Raw genomic sequence first — 10,380 nt, 5'->3', positions numbered from 1 at the left:
ACAATAATTTCTGTTGTTTAAGTCCCCACCCCCGCCACCCCCGGGCTATGGTACTTTGTTATGGCAGCCGGAGCAAGGAAATACACCTGCTCTGGCTCCAGCTTACCTTCAGGTCTCAAGTCAAGCTTTGCTCCGAGCCTCCAGACCCCGCCTCCTCAGCTGGTCCCAGCCCTCAGCTCCGCCCCCGCCTCTGCTTTCCCCCGTTCCAGGCGCACCCCACTCACCCCCCCCCCCAATCTGCCCATCTGCTTCCCCCTGCTGCCCCAGCTCTCTCCCACTGAAACCCTGGTCACCGCTGCCGACACCCTGGCGTGGATCACACGTTCCCTTTAAGAATCCTCCACCCACAAAACTGTTTACAGCCAGTGAGTGAGCATTTTAGGGGAAGCCAGAAACTCTCGCCTCCCCTTCGGCTTTATTTGTGCCATAAAATGAAATTGAGTTGAATACTTTCTGGATAATCTGATTAAGTTTGACAGTCACACTGCATAATTAGACTGTTTTTCTTTAGCGGGGAGGGGTGGTGTATTTGCCAGAAAGAGCACCCCTCCTCTCGAGGATGCGTGGCTATGCCTTTCTGCGTCTGAGCCGTCAGGTTAACTCGGAACTTCGGATGTATCTGGACCATCAATGGAAGAAGTCTCGATCCTTATTTACAAAACATTTTCTGGTAACTGAAATGAGAGAATCTCATGAGACAGAAACTTAGGAATCTAAACGGGATGACAAGCCGTGTAACTAGTCTGACCCATATCCAAAAGGAAGTCCGTTGCTGGAAAGCTCCCAGGCCACCCAAGCATGGGGACAGCCACCAGCTTCCCAGGACTGCCCCAGTTTCAAAAATTCACTTCCCTGAACACCCCAGGAGTTCTCATACCTATGTGTGTTAGTTTGAGGTTCAGAAAACATAGTCACCAGAGACCCAGGGCTCATGAAGGAAGCTCCCTGCTTACAGGAGGGGACAGTGGAAGGCAGGGTATTTGGGGGTGCTGACGGAGATCCGAGGAAGGCAGAGGGCAGTGATGCCACCTGGGAGGGAAATGCAGTCAAAAGTTCCCCCCCCCCCCCCAGAGTGGTTGGTAAACGCCATCTGGTTAAAATGAACAGCCAAAGCAGCCTTGAAATGGAAGAGACGTCCCAAATGGATAACCCAAGAGAGGGCCTGCAGAGGACCATCGTGGGTCCCTAACTGCCCCACTCCCTATGCTGTAGGAGTGAGCAGCCCAGGTGTTGAGCTTTCTCTCTCAGCCTTAGCCTCCAGGGAGAATGGAGGTCAAAGGCAGCGCAGAAGGCTTGCCCGGGAGTCCTCAGCTGGCCTTGGAATTACGGGCAAGCCCCAAGCTTTCCTCGGGCCTGCTTCAGGGAGCGATGAGAGGCATTCTCCCTGAGCTAGTGCCGGCACCTCCCGGATGTGCCCCAGTCCGGGTTCCCCATGTCCCCCAAGTTCCGCAGGTCCAGGGTTCATGGCAACATGGCAGTCGTACTCGGTGACCGGGAGCCACGGCTGGTGTTCAGGCGTTGCTCCCATGAGAGGACAAGAGAGACAATGCCCCCTCCTCGGCACTGGCCACAGTGGGAAACCAGGACCCCAGCCTCATTTCGGAGGAAGGGGATGGCAAGGAGCAAAGGGTAGGGGCGATCCAGTCTGTGTTGCATCAGAGTTTTCTTTTGTTTTTTTGTTTTTAATTTTCAGATGAATAATTCAGTGGCTATGCCAAGGTTGAAATATTTTTCTGTTTTCAGTAAGATGTGAGAAAAGGAAATGAATTTTAATGAAATGTTTTGGTTTACTTTATCAGAGGCTTCCAGTATAGTGGGATTCCCACGCCCTAAACAGATGTCCGCTGTTTCAACCTCTAGCCTGCAAAAGGCAAAAGAGAGCCACGTGGCTGGCCTCTTTACCTGTTTACTTTGTCCTGCTCACCGTCTTGCATCCCCCCATTTCCCGGAGGGGAATTGCTACCTGTGCGCCCCGAGCTGGGGGAGCTTTGAAGCCATGTGAATTTCAGGACACTGACATTACAAGTGGGGATTATGATGTCTTCGCTGCCACAGACCATCAGGTCTCCCGAGGTGAGAGCAAAGCACCTGTCCCACGTTCCTGGGGCCTGTACCTCCCTGCCCCATCGGGCAGAACAGGCTTTGGCAGGTGGCCCAAATTCTCGGAGCCGACCACTCCCAGGAAGGACTCAAGCATCATACAATTCCGAAAACAGGATTTGGGGGGAGGTGGAGAGATGTGGCAATCTCTCTAAAGAGAAGGCATTACCGTCAGGTGGAGGTGATGTCACAGACATCGGAGAATATGCCAGAACATGAGCTAATGGATAGCTGCAGGCGCTGGACATGTTTTTAGCAGAAGTTTCTGAACTAAGTCAGCAAGTAACAGACCACATGGACTCTCATAAATGGGATTACTGATGGGATTCTTCCTAATTCAAGAAAACGCCTGCCTAAAATGAATTGACGTCTACAGATCAATCAAAGGAATGACTGGTTGAGCCCTAAGCACTGTGCTAGTTTGGGGGATGGAGAGGTGAAGGTAGCCAGCTTCTGCCTGCAAGGGCTTATGAGAATTGCTTGTCAGGGCAGTGACCATGCATGACAAATCAAAGAAAACCCAAACAAAGTCGGCAATCAAGGGCTCCTTACCTGGATTTCCATCTGCATCCCTGGGGAGTCATCCCGTCTAGAGACCCAAGCAGGTATCTAAAAAGAGAAAAAGAAGAGTAGCATCAAAAGAACATGGCTATCAAAGATTCCCATTGTCACAGGACCTTATAGTAATTCTGGTTTCATATATTCTCCATTTAAGTTTTTCCAATCATCCTATAATCGTATATCATCATTGCCCTGGTAAGAAAAGGGGGAAACATCTTTGTCCTGGTCTTACTGGTGATTTGGAGGAGACACTGGCCTGCCCAGCTTTCCAGGAGCATCTTTGCTCTGTTCTCCTGATTCAGGTGGAGGGTGGGTTTAGCAGGCAGAAAAAGCTGTGAAGTAGAAACTTCTAGTGGAAGCCAATTAGGAGGCTCCCTTTTCTCATTTTCTTTCTCTGGGTCTGACTCCCCAACAATGGAAAGGTCCAGAGGTGGCCAGTGATGGAGGGGATGCCGGGAACACAGCAAGAACAGTGGCTATGTCCACAGGCTTTGCAGATATATTGGAATAGAATATGGAGAAGGGGGGGTCATATAGACCTTGCTCAAGGAATGGATTTGGTCTGGAAAAAAGGATCAACAGAGCAAACAAAGAGCCTCAGTGTGTAGACAGCTGCAGTTAAGGGGTGAATGAATCAATAAAAAACCAGTAGAAATTTAATATAAGCCTGAAAAAGATAACTACTCCTTCTTCCTGCCGTTAGACAGGCTGATTCTAACATTTAGATGGGAAAAGCAAATAAGCTAGCCTGTGCAGAAAAACTGTGGAAAGGGGGTGTGCAATGGGAAGGAAACCCTCCAGATCAAACATACTGCAGAGCCTCAAAAATTAAAATAGTGTGGGAATGGCCGAATAGCCAGACATACCAATGGAAGCATAGAAAATCCAGAAACAGACCCAGCGACATACAGGAATTTGATATCTGATAACAGTGGTGTCTCATTGCAGTGGAGGTAATGTTAACATTTTAATAAATGGTATTAGGACAAATAAACATCCAAAAAAGATACAGCTGGGTCCATACTTCATATTGCACAGGATAAGCTCCAAGTGGGTCAAAATTTAAATGTGAAAAATGAAATCATATAAGCCTAAGAAGAAAATAAAAAAAAATTTCTTTGAAACCTTGGTGTAGAAGAGGTCTGCCTGTGATTTAAAGAACCAGAGCTGTTACAAAATTATTATATAAGTATAAAAAGCATCTAGAGAGGGAAAAAATAGCACAGCAAAGAGATAAATAACAAATGGGAAAAAATATCTGCAACTCATACCTCCCTCCTAGATACAGGGCTCCTAGAAATTGAGAATATGAAAAACCAAAAATCTAATAGAAAACAGGCAAAAGATTTAAAGAGAGTTCACCACACACATCCACACACACAGACACACATGGCTCATAAAGCATTTATGAAAGATGTGTAACGAAAACGATGCAAATGAACACTATATTGATGTAGCATGTTTCACCCATCAGTTTGGAAAAACCTGCAAGTTTGAGAACACACTCTACTGGCAAGGCTGTGGGTAACCCAAGCTGGTGGAAATGCAAAATGGGTCAGCTCTTAAGGGGGGCAATCTGTACTCAAACGCCTATCAAAATGACTAATGCACTACCTTCCCAGCTCTGGGAACTTCCCCATAGTTGCACATCACGTAAGTATGCGAGAACAAGATTCCTCACAGCAACAGCATTTGAAAGGAGAATGAAAAGGATAAACATCTCAGGTGTCCATCAACAGCAAAGGGGTCAAACCATGGATTATCATATAGCTATTTTAAAAAAAACGGGGGCGCCTGGCTAGCTCAGTCAGTGAAGCGTGCGACTCTCTTGATCTTAGGGTTGTAGGTTCAAGTCCCACGTTGGGTGTAGAGATGGCTTAAAAATAGAATCTTTAAAAAAAACGAGGGGCTTTTTATGTTCAATTCTCCAAAGTATAGTAAGTGGAGAAAGCAAGTTCTGGAACAGTATGCTACCTTGCCTGAAAGAAAGGGGAAAAACGAGAGTGCATGTATTTGCATAAACAAGACTGGCAGACTACATGGGAAACTAATAAAAGAGATCACAGGGGACACGGAATGGAAGAGTCAGAAACAGGAGGACCGAGACCTTTGGTCTGAGTCTGGCCCCCTAAATGAGGGCTATCCCAACCTTCCCAGGAGAACCAAGTAGATTTATTTCAATTAAGAAAATATTTTTTTTAGTCAACAGGAAGAAATTCAAATGACAGCTTGTTCTGAATCTCTACCAACCCCAAATCCTTAGTCTGACTTCTAGCCTCCACTCTGTCAAATCTCAACAAGAAATTCTAAAAAGTCTGGGATTAGTGTTTCCTGAGAAGATAAATTACAGCTGATTTCCAAGTTTAGTTCAGCTATTTGCTTAGTATAAAAGTCCAAACAGATTTCTACAAAACAAACAGTAAGATTGCACCATAACTGTGGGAATATACATATATGTCTCTCGTACGTCTGACCTCATCTTATAAATATTTAAAGTAAGACAATCCTTTACGACGCTTTAAAAGGGTATGAGAGATGTATTTGTTCATTCCTTCACTCAGCATCTCCTGAGCGTGCACTGGGCTGAAAGGTCTGTGTCAGACCCGCGGGTCCCCTGCCACTAAGAGAAGCCAAGTCGCTCCGGTAGGCGGCATGACCTTCGTGGAACACTCTGGCTCACTCTCCCTCATATTCTGGGTCGTGGCCACACAGACCCCCTGTGAATTCTTTGCCCGCGCGGTCCCTCTGCTATGTACTCCCCCTAACTGTTGTGTGCCGGAAATGCTCTGCTCCTCGCTGCTTGACAAACTGCCCTCCACTCATCCGTCAGGGCTCAGCTCAAGGGCTGGTCACACAAAGCAGATCAGGGGTTGCCAGGAGCTGGGAGAGTGGGGAACCCAAAGTGATTGCTCATGACCCCGGGATTTCTTTTAGGGTTGATGAAAATGTTCTGAAATGAGAGATGATGGTTCCAAAACTCCGTGCAAATACTAAAACCACCGAATCGTACACTTTAAAGGGTGAATTTTGTGGTATGTGGATTATACTCAATATATATATATTTTAAAAGATCCCTTCTTCAGGGAAATCTTTTTGGAACAGATACCCACTACTTCTGAGGACTTGTGATACCTGTTATGGAAGGGATCATAATTATAAAGAGTAATTATGTCACTGGTTATTAAATACAGTGGTGCGCTCAGGGCAAGGTGGTGGGAAGGTTACATTGTAGAGAATTTAAAAGCAATAATAAAACCAACTAAAAGCTGATCTTCTCTTTACAATGCCATGATGTTCTGGCAGTTCTAAATAATGTCGGTGATAAAATACATTCCCCCTCCAAAAAAGGCTTTTTGGTCTACATTCTAAAAGAATCGTAGGGATTACTGTTGAGTTTAGAGATAATGTGTGCAAGCTTCAAACGAACACATTCTTATTCCTTTAATAAACATTGTATTCTACATGGAAGTTAATTCAGAGAATTCCCAATTACCGCCAGTCCCCCGCAGATGAACTCAGCTACAGGGGTTTCTTGAGATAAATTTGTCATTGTAACGTAACAGTGAGACGTGGCTTACTCAGCTGGTGTTTCCAGCCCTGCGCGACTACAAATACGTGCCTTTCAACAGTAGATTCAAAGTAAACACTGATAGCACACTGATTATAATGACGGAAACGGCACTCGAGGTTCTTACTTCTGCCAGTCCATGTAACTACTTGAGTGTTTATTTGTTTTAAAATTTTAAAACCGCGGAAACAGGGAGAAGGGAAATTTTCATTGGTGAGTGCAATAGTTCGTACATGAAATATTTTACTGAATTTGATATTGAAATGCATTCTTTTCCAATTGTTGTTTGCTTTAAACTCAAGAACAAATCCAGAAAATAAATGGCCCCATATGGTACTTGCCCAAATTCTACCTTTTACAGTTCGGTTTTATTAAAATTCACTTATTAGTTACTGAGTAATTACTTACATAAACTAATATTATAGGAGATGGTAACCAAAGGATCAAGGTTTAATCTTAAACAGATATAAAAAAAACAAATAATAATCAGATTAGGTTTTTCCCCTTTTAGGCACAATAATATCTGTTTTATTTTTATTTTTCTTCTTTTTTACTGGCAAGATTGTGCAAACAAATATGCAATGTGAGGAAACTTTTTTTAAGTTATTTATTTGTTTATTATTTTTTTAAAGATTTTATTTATTTATTTGACACAGAGAGGGAACACAAGCAGGGGGAGCGGGAGAAGCAGGCTCCCTGCTGAGCAAGGAGCCTGATGCGGGGCTCGATCCCAGGACCCTGCAATCATGACCTGAGCCGAAGGCAGCTGCTTAACCAACTGAGCCACCCAGGCGTCCCAGTTTTTTATTTATTTAAGTAATCTCTACACCCAACGTGGGGCTCGAACTCACGACCCCGAGATCAAGAGTTGCACGCTCTTCCGACTGAGCCAGCCAGGCACCCTGAAGACATTTTCGATATGAGGAAAGTATCTGCATTTCCTTTCTGGCCATTTTTGTTATTCGTTTCATTTTGTGATTATTGCTGAAAATAATTTAGTCTTGTAGAGGAGGGGATTATTTTCTAATATGCCTTCTCTATCTGATTAAATTAAATAGTAATATTCATGAAGGATATATTGATGAGCTACATATGTTCTTGAATATATTCCTAAATATTTTGAATGTATAATAAGGATACGTATTTTTGAATAATATTCATATTCACTTAAAATATTCAGGAAAAATACTCTTCAATGCAAGGTGTTGGTAAATTGCTAAATTGGGTGAATTAACTCTTTGGTGTCTTAGTCAAAACGAAGATGTAGAAACTGTGAAATAATTTTTCTGTGGTCAGAGCATCTGTAGGAGGAGCTGGGATCTGAACCAGAATCTTCTAACTGGAGAGCCCACTCTCGTAACCATTATACTATATTGCTTCCGCACACACATCCTACTGGAACTCAAGTTGCCCATGAAACGCCACCCAAACTGTAACTGTAACTTCACCAGAAATGCTGCCCAGGTGAAGATGAATAGCCAAGTCTACACAGCTGTGGGTCAGACTCACACTTCAGCCCAATCACCGAGGATTGGGGATCACAAACAGGCAAGTCCTCAAACACCACAGACCCGCCGTATAGCATATGGCATTGCTTTTACTCTCCATCTACCTATTTATGGATCTATCTACATCTATCTTCGTTTTTAAATCAAATCAGTGGCTGGCATAATAGGTTCCTAATAAGTATTTATTACGTTATTGAAAGAACGGCCAAGTGAAAGGATTAGCAATCCTGTGCTAAGAAGGATTCTGAGGTCACATCCAGGCTCAGTGGGACAGAGGACTGTGAGAAACTAGCCACGTCTGCCGTGCACAGGATGTGGGAAGGGGTAGAACACTTATACGTGCGGGGCCTGGATTGCCATATTAGCCAAAACAAGGACAAGCTAGGGCTCTCCCCACATCAGCATCCATCAACCAACACACTGGCATAGGCTCCCTCACTGATGGGATCCCTCAGCTCCCTCTCCCTGATTCTTGAGGAAGGAGACTGGGTGGCAGCACAAGTAGGGTACTGCTCCGAGCCGATCTCGGAGTCCAGAGGGTAAAGACTTGGATCACGATTCTCACCTTCATGCGGGGACCAGGGGATTTGACTGGTGAGCAAAGCTTCCTCCATAGGGTTCAAAGTTCATAGACCAAGACTCTACCAGCTTCCCACTGCCTGAGTCTGAAAGAAAGGAGTTCTTAGAACGGAGGCAAGAGAATAAAACCAGCCCCAGCTGTATAGGATTCTCTCCTTCCCCTCCCAAGTCATTAACAAAGACTGACACTGTAGTCTTTATCAAAAAATCTTGTTCCCTAAGTGGTGATACAGAATAATTATCTCAGCATGCAATCAGCACAGCGATCTTCTTCAAGGCAATTTGTAAAATTTGTGGCAAGGTTATGCATTTTTAAAATAGATTAAATTTTCAAGAGCTCGCCTCTTAAACCTGGTCAGAAAGTATTTACAACTCACCTGGTGGGATGATGCATATCTCCAAGCAGGAATTCTCTTTCATTAGGCCTTGCTTAATTGAATCAGGCAAAGTCATTTTGGGATTGTCCCAAAAGAAAACCTTTTATCTCAAGGCAAATGTGTCTTAACAAGGCCCTCCAGGAAAATAAAGCCAGGTTTCCACAAACCCGAACTCTCTGCTCCTCCTTTCAAAAGCCTACCACCCGACTCCATTTGTTTTCCTTTTAAGTGAGGAAATTGCTTTCGGAGTTAAGTGTTGCCAGTGAAAGCAACAAGTTGGCCTTCCCCTCACTTGGTAACTGTTAAGAAACACCTTGTCTCCTTTCTTTTCTTCCTTCCTCACAATTAAGTTGTGCCTCTGCTGGAGTGAGTGTGCTTGCGAAGCAAGGGCTTGCTCAAGGTATGATCAGGAGTCTGATTCAGCCCCCAGTTGATTTCCACTGGGTTGACTCTCGAATTTAGGCTTTGGACAAATCTTGACTGGATTATGCAAAGATCAAAGACCATGACTCTGCATTCCCCCAAACCTGGTGTAGTAGGAGCCCATCTAGTGTCGACCCTGGGCTTCGCCACTCGGCCGCCAGGACACCTGTGTTCTCCAACATTCATGGGCGCAACTGGGATTCTGGAGGCCTGGGTGGGGAGGCAGGGCTACCTCCCCCCGCCCCGGGGGGGCCACCCTCCAGACGGGAGAAACTGGGAAGGGTAACTGCTGTGATAACTACATACTTTAAACAGGAAGGAGCACACTCTACCTCTAACAGCAATCCCCCCAAATCCGAAGCGTGGCTTGAATGGCCTGTTGCCTGCCAGCCACCCGCCGATCAGTCTCCCCTCCCCCTCGCCGGCCTCCCCGCTCCCAGCCCAGAAGCATCTAAGATTTGTCTAGAAAAAGGGACTTGTCTTTCCCCGGCACTTTTCACAGTAGGTTTCCTTGACTCAGCGTAAACTCGGGTTCCAGCAAGAATCGGAGGCGGCTGGAGCGGCCTTTCCTCCCCTCCATCATCAGCCGCGCTGCCCTGTCCCCGGAGCGAGCCGGGGCGCATATATCAGATGTCACTCGGGGATGACTAATCGGGGATGCGGATGAGAAGCCTTAGAGCCTGCCGGTAAAGGAGCCCGTGCAAACTTAGAACGAGTCATCTGACGGGTCACGTGGGCGGGGCGCGGCGGGCCCTCTCCCCTCGCCCTGCGGCCCGTGACTCAGAGCGGCACCCGGTCCCCGGTGAAGGGCAGCAGTTACGTAAGCGCCAGCGGGGCCGCGCCGTGCGGCGGGGAGGCCGCGACCCAGACACCTCCTCCCTGCGCTCGGGGGGCCCCAGATGGGGGCCGGGCCCCGCCTCCCCGCCCTCCCGCCCTCCTCCAATTCCCAGGAAGGTCCGCGACGCCGCCGACGTTTCCAGAACCCAACAGTGGGCCCCAGGGAAGATTCTCACGCAGCCCCCACCCCGCCCCGCGCCCGAGTGCTAAACCCAGAGGAGACATCCTCCATCCTGGATCCCTCCCCCAGCCCCAAGCCGGCAGGGGTGGGGCGGGGCGGGGCGGAGGCCGGGAGGCCGGAGAGACTTATTCTATTATATAAACTTGTAATTGGCTCTGGCTCCTGCGGGCTCGGGCCACTGGCGCGATGTTTCCAACCAGATGGATTGTGAGGCCGGGCAGCTTCCATTCCCCCTCCTCCCACGTC

The 10,380-nt window shown here is 46.7% G+C and overlaps 1 long non-coding RNA gene across 1 annotated transcript; it reads right to left on the bottom strand.

Annotated features, from left to right (window-relative positions):
* Window positions 1-369: 369 nt before the first annotated feature.
* LOC144382743 (uncharacterized) lies at window positions 370-9,878 on the bottom strand. The gene is made up of 4 exons (XR_013450129.1): window positions 8,694-9,878; window positions 8,303-8,402; window positions 2,653-2,709; window positions 370-674 (listed from the first exon to the last, which is right to left on the bottom strand). It is a non-coding gene; the product is annotated as an uncharacterized LOC144382743 (long non-coding RNA).
* Window positions 9,879-10,380: the final 502 nt, after the last annotated feature.

This window comes from Halichoerus grypus, chromosome 8, assembly GCF_964656455.1.
Source record: "Halichoerus grypus chromosome 8, mHalGry1.hap1.1, whole genome shotgun sequence".
Lineage (NCBI taxonomy): Eukaryota > Metazoa > Chordata > Mammalia > Carnivora > Phocidae > Halichoerus > Halichoerus grypus.
This window is presented reverse-complemented; position numbering and strand designations above follow the sequence as displayed.